Genomic DNA, 12,345 nt, shown 5'->3' with positions numbered 1-12,345 from the left:
ATTTAGGAGCATAGTTCTTTCCCACCCCCCTCCTTTTCTTATTCTTTAATTTCTGCAATAACATTTTCAGTTTATTTATAACTTAATTCTCTGCTAAGTGAAGAATTCATCAAATAGTAAGAAAAAACACTGTTCCTCAAAAGTAGAGACAACAGCTGTAAATAATAAAATCTCAAAATGTCAATTTTCATATACATTAGTTCTTTTTTGTACTCTACAAACTCAAGCCCTCATCTTACTGAATGGGGAAAATTTGGAAACATTTCCACTGAGATTTGGAACCAAACAAGAATGTCCACTTTCACCACTGCTATTCTGAAAGTTTTAGCCAGACCTATGCCGCAAGGAAAAGAAATCAAATGAACACAAATTGGAGAAGAGGAAGTCGAATTATCCTTGTTTGCAGATGATGTGACTATATATAGGGAAACCAAAAGCCTCCACTAAGAGATTATTGGAACCCATAAGAATTTGGTAAAGTTGCAGGATATAAAATCAACACAAAAAACTTAATAGCCTTTGTATATACAGACAATGCTATGGCTGATAAAGAAGTTGTAAGATTGGTCCCATTCATAACAGCTACAAGAATTTTTAAATACTTTAGAATAAATTTAACCAAAGAGGCAAAAAATCTCTACAATGAAAATTACTAAACATTAAAGAAAGGAATAGACAACACAAATAGAAAATCTTCCAAGTTCATGGATTGGAAAAATCATCAAAATGTCCACATTTCTGAAAGCAATTTACAGATTTAATGTGATCCCAATGAAAATACCAATGAAGTCTTCTGAGATCTAGAAAATATGATGCTAAAATTCATCTGGAAACACAAGAGACCCCAAATAAAAACAAAGCTGGAGGCATCGCATTACCAGATTTTAAGACACCCTACAGGACAGTTATCAAAACAGCCTCTTATTGGCACAAGAATAGACATGTAGATGGAACAGAATAGAAACCCCAGAAATCAATCCACACATCTACAACCAACTAATCTTTGACAAAAGAGTTAAAATCAAACCCTGAAGAAAGGACAGTCTCTTCAACAAATGGTGCTGGGAAAGTTGAATCACCGTGTGCAAAAGTATGAAACAAGACCCCTATTTTAGCTTCTGTATTGCAAAGGAAACACTCAACAAAGTAGAAAGATTGACAGAATGGGAAAAAATATTTGCAAACTATGCAACTGATAAAGGATTAGCATCCAGAATCAAAGAGCTCAAGAAACTCAACAACAAAACAAACAATCCAGTTAAGAATTCGGTAAAGCTCTTGAACGGGCATTTTTCAAAAGAGGAAATTCAAAAGGCCAACAGACACATGATAAAATACTCAGGATAACTAGCCATCAGGGAGATGGAAATAAAAAACACAATGAAGTTTCATCTCAACCCAGTTAGAATGGCTCTCACACAGAAATCAAAAGACAATAAATGCTGGTGAGAATGTGGAGAAAAAGGTACCCTAATCCATTGTTGTTGAGAATGTAAACTAGTACAGCCATTGTGGAAGACAGTATGGAGATTCCGCAGAAATCTGACAATCGATGTACCGTATGACTCAGCCATCCCACTCCTGGGAATCTACCCAAATGAAATGAAATCAGCATATGAGTTATCTGAACCCACATGTTTATTGCAGCTCAATTCACAATAGCTAAGATACAGAATCAACCCAGGTGTCCATTAACCAATGAGTGGATTTAAAAATGTGGTACCTATATACAATGGAATACTGCTCAGATATAAAAAAGAATGAAATCTTGTCTTTTGCAACAAAATGTATGCAATTGGAATCCATATGCTTAGTGAAATACACCAGTCCCCAAAAGACAAACATCATATGTTTTCCCTGATCTGCGGTAACTGTGTGTATTTTTCAAAACTGGGTAATCCATACAGGCATACAAGATATATTCAGTAACTGGAAAATTCAGTTAAAATGCCTTCTGCCAAAAAAATACTGTTCACCTGCATGATTGTCTCAGGACCACAATTTCCTCATTCAGACACATCAAAAACGGTGAGTATGTTAATGGAGACACGTGCAAAGTGATACAAATTCTAAAAGGGTATGAATTCTTCTCATCCCATGATTTGGCAGTCATATAGAATTTGGCAGCTATAAAAAGAATTCCTGATTTCAGAGTGCAAAGGAGAAAAAGAAACCTTGTTATCACAGAATTAACCAAAGCTTTGTGATATATTAAAGAATGTCAGACAAGCAAAAAATATGTGCATTCAAAAACAAATATAATTTCCTCTTGAAGAAGCTTATAATCTCTATGATCATTTTCCACCTATATCTTATCAATTCATAGCAGTCATGATTTTAAATAGGCTAACTCTTAACTCATTCATATAACAATAACAACAAATTCCACTTGACTCAAGATGGCTTACTATGATACTGGTGGCACAGGATACCAAAAGATAGACCTAGTAGCAGCTCCTGAATTTTTTTTTTAAACACAAAATCTTGAAGACGAGTCGGGGACATAACTATGTTTATCACAAAGAATTTCATAGACGTTATAGAAAAAGGAATTAAAAGATGATTTTCATTAAAAAGAAAACATCAAATCATACAGAGGGTCTGCAAAAAACTCATGGAAATAAGCCAGACTCAAAGACACAAATACTGCATGTTCTCCCTTATATGTAAGAGAAAATTTAAAAAAAAGGAAAAGAATTTCATATCAGTTTTGTTGCAAATATACTGCTTTGTCAAAGTACATTTTAATATTTTTGTCAAATTGGTAAGTACTTACTATTATAGTTTTACTGACGTTGTGACTATTCTAAAATTTTTGAGTGAAGGTGAATTTCCTTTCATTTGTTTATTGCTTACAGACCTTATGTATTTTCCTGCCAGGCCATGGTTTTTGTTGTTGTTAAACTATTTAGGAGAACCTGAACCCTTAGACTAGTATATAAATTAAAAATCTCAAATACAATAAAATATTAAGTGGAAAAAGAAAAAACTCATGGAGAATGTTTATGATGAAAACTTATTCATGGATTAAAAAATATTTATACCCAAATAAATTTAGCTCCATTTTCCACAAACTTTTTGAAGTACCCCCACAGAAGAATGATTCCGGCTTTAATGTACCTTTTGAAGGATGCAGTAATGTTGAATTATGATTTTTACAGACAGGAACAGAAACCGCATTCCAAAAAAATCTGGAGAGTGAACAAAAATACAGGGGCAGACTGCAAATTTCCCAGGACTCCAAATTGATGTAACTATGGTAAGATACTGTTACAAATCACAGTAAATTCTCACTGATCTGGAAGTCACTAACATGGAAACATGAAGTTCACAAATTAAAGCACTATCAAGAAGGGAAGGGGGGGGGGGGAGAGAGAGAGAGAGAGAGAGAGAGAGAGAGAGAGAGAGAGAGAGAGAGAAAGGAGGCAGGCAGGGTTGGTTCCAGGCAGCAAAAACTACACTGTCAACAAAAATACATGGAAAGTCTTCAAAAAGCCCATGGGAAACACATATTATGAAAAATCATTGATTGGATTTACAAATGTTTGCAAATAAAATTATCTTTTAATTCAATTGTCCACCAACTTTAAGTCTCCTGGTAGATGAAGTCACTTTACTGAGGCGAATAGTAGTCAAAGCATATTTACTAGTAACTATAGTTAATCCTGTACCTGATCTGCAGAGGGGCCAGGCCATATGACTCAAAAATACCCAGCCTCGAAGTGAGATACACAGCAGACCCACAGAATGGAAGATGTCCTAAACAGCACTCTGGCCTCAGAATCAGCCCTTAAGGCATGCGGATCCGGCTGAAAAGCTCATGAGAGTATTTCAGGCATGGAAAGCCAAGACACTCTGGGGGAAAAAAAAAAAAAACTAAGTGAAAGATCTCCGCGAGTGAGATTCCAGTGGAAAGAACGGGTCATCAAAGAAGGAGGTACCTTTCTCTGAAGGGAGGAGAGAACTTCCACTTTGACTATGACCTTGTCTAAATATGATCAGAGTCGGTGAACTCAGGGGGCTTCCATAGTCTTGGCAGCTCATGACAAGAGCCTAGGGTGATTACTGATGCCATAAACAAGAGTGTCAATTTGTTAAGTCAACAACAGGAGTCACTGTGCACTTACTCCTCATGTAGGATCTTTGTCCTTAGTGTGCTGTACATTGAGATTTAATGCTATAACTAGCACTCAAACAGTATTTTTCACTTTATGTTTCTGTGTGGGAGCAAACTGTTGAAATCTTTACTTAATGTATGCTAAACTGATCTTCTGTATATAAAGAGAATCGAAAATGAATCATGATGTGAATGGAAGGGGAGAGGGAGTGGGAAAGGGGAGGGTTGCGGGTGGGAGGGATGTTACTGGGGGGGGGGGAGCCATTATAATCCATAAGCTGTACTTTGTAAATTATATTCATTAAATAAAAGTTAAAAAATTTAGAAAGTAGAAAAAAAAAAAAACCAGCCTCGATTCCCTCATGCTTCTTGTCTAAGAGATATAGAACAGCAAGGAGCAAAGACAATATAGGGGCGGGCGCCGCGGCTCAATAGGCTAATCCTCCACCTGCGGCGCTAGCACCCCTGGTTCTAGTCCTGGTCAGGGCGCCGGATTCTGTCCCAGTTGCTCCTCTTTCAGGCCAGCTCTGTGGAAGATGGCCCAGGTCCTTGGGCCCTGCACCGCATGGGAGAAGCTCCTGGCTCCTGCCTTTGGATCAGCGCGGTGCGCCGGCTGCAGCGCGCCGGCCAAAGCGGCCAGTGGAGGGTGAACCAACGGCAAAGGAAGACCTTTCTCTCTGTCTCTCTCTTCACTGTCCATTCTGCCTGTCAAAAAAAAAAAAAATTTAAAAAGACCACATGGGAGCATTCAGGAACATGGATTACAGGGGAGCTGAGAGAGAGAAGCAGGAGTGCACATCTTAATAGAATTAACTTGACTGTGGAGGGTGAGGGAAGGCAGCTGGGAGGAAGCTTCCTCCAATCCAAGCAGAAGGAGCTGCAGAGGTGAAACAGGAAGGAAGAGTGGGAATTCATCACATCAGACCTGAAATTAAGAACAAGCTCATTCATTAGAGAACCAAAGTGAACCATCCCAGCGGCCCTCAACAGAGGAGGGAAGAGAGGTCAAAATGAGACTGGAGGAAGGCAGCAACCAGTCATTCCGACTGAGCACTGACTTTGCTCCAGTGACAAGGGAGCCATTCATGGAAGAAACTGAAGCAAAGATACGACATGAATAGATCCTTACTTTAGAATGATGGCTTCAGTGCATTGTGAAGATGGGAAACCAAAGTGGTAACTGGAAAACCAACATCTGGGAGATGAATCTGGATCAACAGGAGAAGAGGTAACAGTAGCCAGACAGAGGCAGTAGAAAAGGGAGCAGAAGGAAAAGAAGAGTCAGACGAACTTAAAGAAAATAATTTTGCTATCACTATTCATTTACATTGGATTGAACACTGAATTCCTGGAGCTGCCTGGCACTGGGCAAACAGAAGCCAATAAGATACAGAGTTGGCACTGAATGTTTGAATTCTAGGTGTGTTAGTCTGTGACACCCAGTCTGTTTCCAAGATGACATCTCACATAGTGGAAGAGACAGACAGGCCAATGGGTCTAGCATAAAAGGCCTCTAGCCTTTTCATGAAATCATGGATCCATTCATGAGGCTTTCTCCTATGAGTTAAGCACCTCCTAAATGTCTCACTGCTTCGAAGTTTTTATTTACTTATTTCAGCAACGGAGATGGGAGAGAGAGAGAGCTCTCATCCGCTAGTTCAGTTCCCAAATGCCTGCAGTGGTGCGCACTGGGCCAAGGCAGAACCAGAAACTCAATCCACATCTCCCATGTGGGTGGCAGGGACCCAGCTACATGGTCATCACCATCGCCCCCCAGGAAGTCAGAACTGGCAGGAATTTGCAATCAAGAGCTGGAGCTGAAGATGGAACCCAGGTTCTATGATGTAGGCATTCTAACTACTAGATGAAATGCCTCTCCCACTGGCCATTAAGGATAAATTAATGTATTATGGAGCACACATTCAGACCTTGGCAGGAAGACAGCAGGAGAAGTGGAAGAAAATCCTGATTTCTTAATAAGAATATAGCAGAACAAAGTGCTTAGAGACTGTGTCACCCTCTGCTTCCTGTACCAAGAAGGAAGACCAAGAAAATTATGTTCAAGCTGCTTTTCTGGAATAAAGAACATGCAGAGTTCGGGACTAACAGTCAAGTTAAAAAGTCTGCATCTAATATTTGGAGTTCCTTCCTGGACAGGTACTTCCTAACAGTCAAAAAAATTAAGTTCCTTGGCCTTGGCACAAGGTTGACTGCTAACACGTACGGAGGTCCGGTCTGGGGTTCGAGCTGAATGCCAGTGTTCAGAATCTTCCCAAGGCAATCTTTCCAGACTTCTCCACATTCTTCAAAAGGGAAGAGGCTCAGTGGGTTACAACTGACCGCAAATTTCTTTGACACACCTCCCAAGGAGAGGGGGGCCCATCTCACCTTCCCTTAAATCTGAGCAGACTCTAACCACACTGTCAATGGAATACGGCCAAAATGACTTCGCACCAGCTTCATGGTCATATCCTAATGAAACTACCAGCGTTCACACCCCGCCCCCCCCCCCCCAGAATATTCACTCCTGAAATGCAGCTGCTATGGAAAGAGTGCAACTACCTTGATAGCACCACGCTGTGAGAAGCCCAAGCCTCAGGGAAAAGCACACTAAGATAGCAGTCATGTGCAGAGTGAGGCCCCAGAGAAGTAAGAGGCTGCACATGTGTGTAGATACTATCTTAACCTTCAAGTGCATCTTTCAGCCTCAGTGTGGACCAAAGACAAATCACTCAACATCCTCACACAGGAAGTCATGGGGCCAGCGCTGTGGCTCACTTGGTTAATCCTCTGCCTATGGCGCTGGCATCCCATATGAGCGCCAGGTTCTAGTCCCAGTTGCTCCTCTTCCAGTCCAGCTCTCTGCTGTGGCCCGGGAGGGCAGTGGAGGTTGGCCCAAGTGCTTGGGCCCTGCACCCACATGGGAGACCAGGAGGGAGCACCTGGCTCCTGGATCAGCGCAGCGCCAACTGTAGCGGACATTTGGGGAGTGAACCAATGGAAGGAAGACCTTTCTGTCTGTTTATAATTCTACCTGTCAAAAATAAAAAAAAAAAAAAATAAAGGAAGTCATGAGTTACATAAAATGGTTGTTCTAAATCTAAGTTTTGAGACAGGGAAGCCACTGTTGTGTTAGCAGGTGAAGCTGCCACCTGAGGCACCAGCATCCCACATGGATGCAGATGACCCAATTGCTTAGGACCCTGCCACCTATGTGGGAGACCCAGATGGAGTTAAAGGTTCCTGGCTTTGGGCTGACCCAGTCCAAAATAGCTCCCTATTGTGGCTCCATTGTGGCCATTTAGGGAGTGAATCAACCAATGGAAGGTCTAACTTTGCAATCAAATATGGAAAAAAAAATTAAAATGTTTATATAGCAACAGAGGACTGGAATAAAATTACAAGTGAACTATAGAGAGAGTTTTTTAGGATACGGACCAAAAAAAAAACTACTTTCATAAACGGGTTGCAACTGACCACAAATTTGAAAACCAGTTTCAAAAGAATGTCCCCTTCACCTCAGTGAAGGCATACCAGCAACAAGAGACCTGGTCAATGACGGCAGGCATGATACAAACTAAGCCAAATAAATTATGCATAATAACAGCTTAGCTACACTTTGAAAACATGCATATGAAACACCTCAAGTTGCACTGGAGTTCACGACATTTCTGTTAACATCTTGTAACATGTTAATTTTAAGTGATTATTAACAAAGATGCCATCAACTCAAAAATTCTGAACTTTTTCAGTGACAGCCTGTCACTCATATTTAAGCATTGTTTCTGCTTTGCCTAATATATAAGACAACAGAAAGAGCTGGTAGAAAATGAATAACACATAGGCAATAAAAATAAATGGTCTTTTATTTTATTTGCCATGTAATACCAGATTAAGACTTTAGGAGAAAAACAATAGTACTTTGCAACTCCAATAAATTTTCCTCTATTCAATACAACCTTCCTTGTGAAAAATAATTAGTGGACATATCTGCAACAAATTACTGTGACCGGTTATATTAAAGTGCTACTCATATTGCATTTTAAGCTGGTTTCATCTAGTTTTAGGTTACTGTATTTACAATGTTCCGACACTAAGCTTTGTAAACAGTGTACAGAAAAGTCTTTCAATTCTGTATTCTGCCTTGAAAGCACCAAATATGGCCAGTTTCCTGTATCTGTTTTTAGAAATACTGTATTCAATAAAATGAAAATGAAGGCACATATACTTTTATATTTAAAAGACATACCATATATGTATAAAATTAGAGGCACATTTTTTATGTCATATTAATGAATGGATGGGAGTCATTTTCCCATTTTGCTACACAATCATTAGACTGTGTCCTGAACGTTCCCAATGTATTATTGCACATTTTTCAAAGTTAATACATATAAAGGTATCTTATTCTTTTGTGTCTGAGTAGCAAGATACAGTATGCTGTGCTGTATTTAAACACAACCCTATTCAATAACATTGGGAGGCGTCCGGTGTTTCCTCCTTTACCACTAATGTTATAATGAATTACTCCTAATATACACATAACATGAGCTACTATTCAATATATCTAGCAGTATAAAATTATGAAAGTTCTGAGTACATACATGTAACTCAGATACTCACTGAATCTTGCCTACATGGAGATACTGGTACAAAGTCAATTCTAATGGCAAGAGTTGATTTTATTTATAGGTATGATAATGGTATCAAATGTTTTAGACTTGCCATCGTCTGATAGATGAGAAGTTAATATTTTGCTGAGTTTTATTATTTTCTTATGAATGAAGAGCTACCTGTGCTCCTTATTCTAGGAATGCTCTGCTTATATTCTTTGTTCATTTGTAACTGAACGATAAGGTTTTTACCTTTTGCTTTCAAATAATTAAAGAAATTAGCTCTCTGGCTATAAAAGGAGTTCTACTACAAATTATTTTTCCCAAATGACATTGGTTGTTTTTAACTTCCTTATGGTGGCTTTTGTCATAAGAGTTTTGAAAATATGCTGAATTATTAACCTTCCCTTCTACACTGACACTTGTAGTTGTGGGGACTCCTTGACTGACTGACTTCAACATGTCTACTACTGTGCTCCACAAAACGCAAAAGACTTGACTTTGTTCAAATGTCATTAATAAAAAATAACTGCTGAGAAAACCTTCATAGAATAAAAATGTCTTTTAAGACCTTATTAATCATTTATTTCCAGTAACATGATTCAATGATAGCACTTTATTTTAAAAAGTTTCTGTATATAAAAAGTGCACTTATTTTGGGAATACTATGTAATGTTTTATCACATGGATCCATGGTGCAATACTCAATCAGGTAAATTGTCAGGGAGACAATTTCTTTACACTAAACAATAGAATTTAACAATTTTTGATGATGTTAAATGTTTTTAAATAACTGTTATGAAAGTTTCTGAAGACAGCAAGGACCAATCAAGCAATTAACTTTTCTTTACATTGACAGCATCCAAAAAATTGCGGCTTCTAGTTTTTGAAGAAATATATCAAAAATTAATACCATCATCACCTTATTGTCAATAGAACCAAGGAACTTTCTTAAAATTTGTATTTAATGAATGCATTTCTACATAGAAACAACTTTAGGAATACAGTGGTTCTTTCCCCGTTACCCCTACCCTCAAGCTCCCATCCCACCTCCCTCTCCCATCTCCTTCTTCATTAAGGTTCATTTTTAGTATGACTTTATATGCAGAGGGCCAACTCCATGCTAAGTATAGACTTCAACAATTTGCACCCATGCACACACACACACAACATATAGAGTACAGTTTGGGGAAAGAATTTGCAGTCGATTCTCATTACAATTCATTATGGACAGAGGTCCAACATGGAGAGCAAGTGCACAGTGACTACTGTTGTTCCTTTAACAATTAACACTTTTTTTATGATCATCCGAGGCTCTTGCCATGGGCCACCAAGGCTATGGAAGCCTTTTGTGACCATAGACTCCAACAGTATTTGGACACGGCCATAAGTAAAATGGATGTCTCTCCTCCCTTCAGAGAAGAGTGTCTCAAGGAACTTTTTGTTTCTATCTATTTTTTTTTCTTCCTAATTTATTTACTTGAAAGGCAGAGCTACAGATAAAGAGGGAGGCAGGGACAGAGTGAAACCTTCCATCCTCTGGTTTACTCCCCAAATAGCTGCACTGGCCAGAGCTGGGCCAATCAGAACCTGGAGGCTCTTCCCAATTCACTCATATAGTTTCGGGGCCCAAGCACTTGGGCCATCTCCCACTGCTTTCCCAGACCATTAGCAGAGAGCTGGATCAGAAGTGAAGCAGCTGGGACATAAACCACTGCCCATATGGGATGGTGGCACTGCAGGCTGTGCTTAATCTGGTATGTCTCAGCACAGGCATCTAGTTTCAAATTTTAAAAATAGGAGAGGGAAGAGGAAGAGGGGTGGGAGTGCGGGCAGGATGGTGGTTACGTGGGAGCAATCACTATATTCCTAAAGTTGTATTAGGAAAAGCATGAAGTTTGTATTCCTTAAATAAAAATTTTCTGGGGGAAAAAGAAATCAAGACAATTTCTTGGGGCCAGCAATGTGGTACACAGAGGGTTAAGCTGCCGTCTGCAACACTGGCATTCCATGAGCTTGAGTTCAAGTTTTAGCTGCTCTATTTCCAATCCAGCTCCCTGCTAATGCGCCTGGGAGAGCAGCAGCAGCTGTGCAAAAGTGTTTGGCCCAGATGGAGTATGGCTTCCACTTAGCCCAGGCTGGGTCACTGTGGCCATTTGGGCAGTGAACAATTAGATGGAAGAACTTGGTCTCTCCCTCCAACTCTGTAATTCTGCCTTTCAAATAAATATTTTTAAAAAAAGGCGGGGCGGGGAGACAATTTCTTTCTTTACACTAAACAATAGAATTTAACAATTTTTGATGATGTTAGATGTTTTCAAACAACTGTTATGAAAGTTTCTGAAGACAGCAAGGACCAATCAAACCAAGTCAACATCTGGGAAAATCTACAGTGGATCACAGCTTACTTACACATTTCCTGTTTTCTTTCCATTATGTACTTGAATATATAACCTTGAATTTTACAGATGAATCGACTGATTCATTTTAACATTATAACATCACCTTCCTGGATCAGCAACTATAGAACTGCAACCTGATCTTAAGGGTTGCTTACTTCCCCAAATATTTATATATTTTTGTAATCCCCTTTTGTTGGACACTATAGTTTTTATTTTCATGGAATACTAAAATCACTTTGATGTATTCTTATGTACATATATAACTATGCTTGCACTGTTTTGTTATCTTCAAAAAATTCAAAAACTGGAAAACATACCAATTTTAACATTTTTTAGACTGTCCTCCAGGAAAACTGTCACCAGTTTACCTGTGACTACCTGCATTCATTTTACGTGTTCATGCCAAAATCAGCACTGGTTATCAAATATGTTAATCCTAAAAGGGAAAAAAAATGGTATTTCCCTATTTTAGCATGCACTATCAAGAGTTTAAAAAATAGAATCAAACCCTCATGTCCAATTCCACCAACGCAAACCACCTCTCACTGTAGACACGGGCCTGAAGGTTGTCCACAACCCTGGAAGATGCGCAGCTAGTGCATTCCACCCTTTTTAGCTGGTGATTCCATCATGCCATGAACTTTTTCCTTCTTGGTGGATTACAATCCTATGCACGTACGGGTTGAAGAGCAGGGTTTGGCCCTGCAATCTTCAGGAACAACACGGGTAGGGTGTCTCAGATGTTCATGTATGGGAAGGAAGACGCCGTGCTGATGTAGTGTCCCATCCCACAGTTCTTCAGTACTTTTCACAGGTATGTTTCAGCCCGCGAGCTTTCATCGAAGGATATCAAAATGTGACCGTAGTGTCTCCCCTGCCAGGGACAGATACAGTTCATATCGGAGTTCCCTTGCTTTAAATACTACTGTCAGGATTATCACTGAAATCTCTATATAAGATCACCTCCAATGCTAAAAAACGATCTACTTAAAAAGGCACAGGACTTCTAGGTGAGTAGGTTGAGCAGGAAAAAGAAATGAGAATGAAATTTCAATGGTGTTTTGGGGGGCGGGCGGGGAATATTCTCAATGGTTTGGAAGTGGGGCCTCTATTAAAAGCACTTGCACATGTGTGGATGCCGGCAGCTAATTTTCAGCCATCAAATGCATAAGTGTATTTATGCTGTTTTCAACTTGTCTGCTTAGACAAGGCT

The 12,345-nt window shown here is 39.4% G+C and overlaps 1 protein-coding gene across 7 annotated transcripts in view; it reads right to left on the bottom strand.

Moving 5' to 3' along the window:
* Positions 1–12,345, bottom strand: part of UNC5D (unc-5 netrin receptor D) — a 585,082-nt gene that overhangs the window by 455,585 nt on the left and 117,152 nt on the right. The window lies entirely within an intron of this gene.

Source organism: Oryctolagus cuniculus, chromosome 2, assembly GCF_964237555.1.
Source record: "Oryctolagus cuniculus chromosome 2, mOryCun1.1, whole genome shotgun sequence".
Taxonomy (NCBI): Eukaryota; Metazoa; Chordata; class Mammalia; order Lagomorpha; family Leporidae; genus Oryctolagus; species Oryctolagus cuniculus.
The sequence above is the reverse complement of the archived record's forward strand: the minus strand, read 5'-3'. Positions and strand labels throughout refer to the sequence as shown.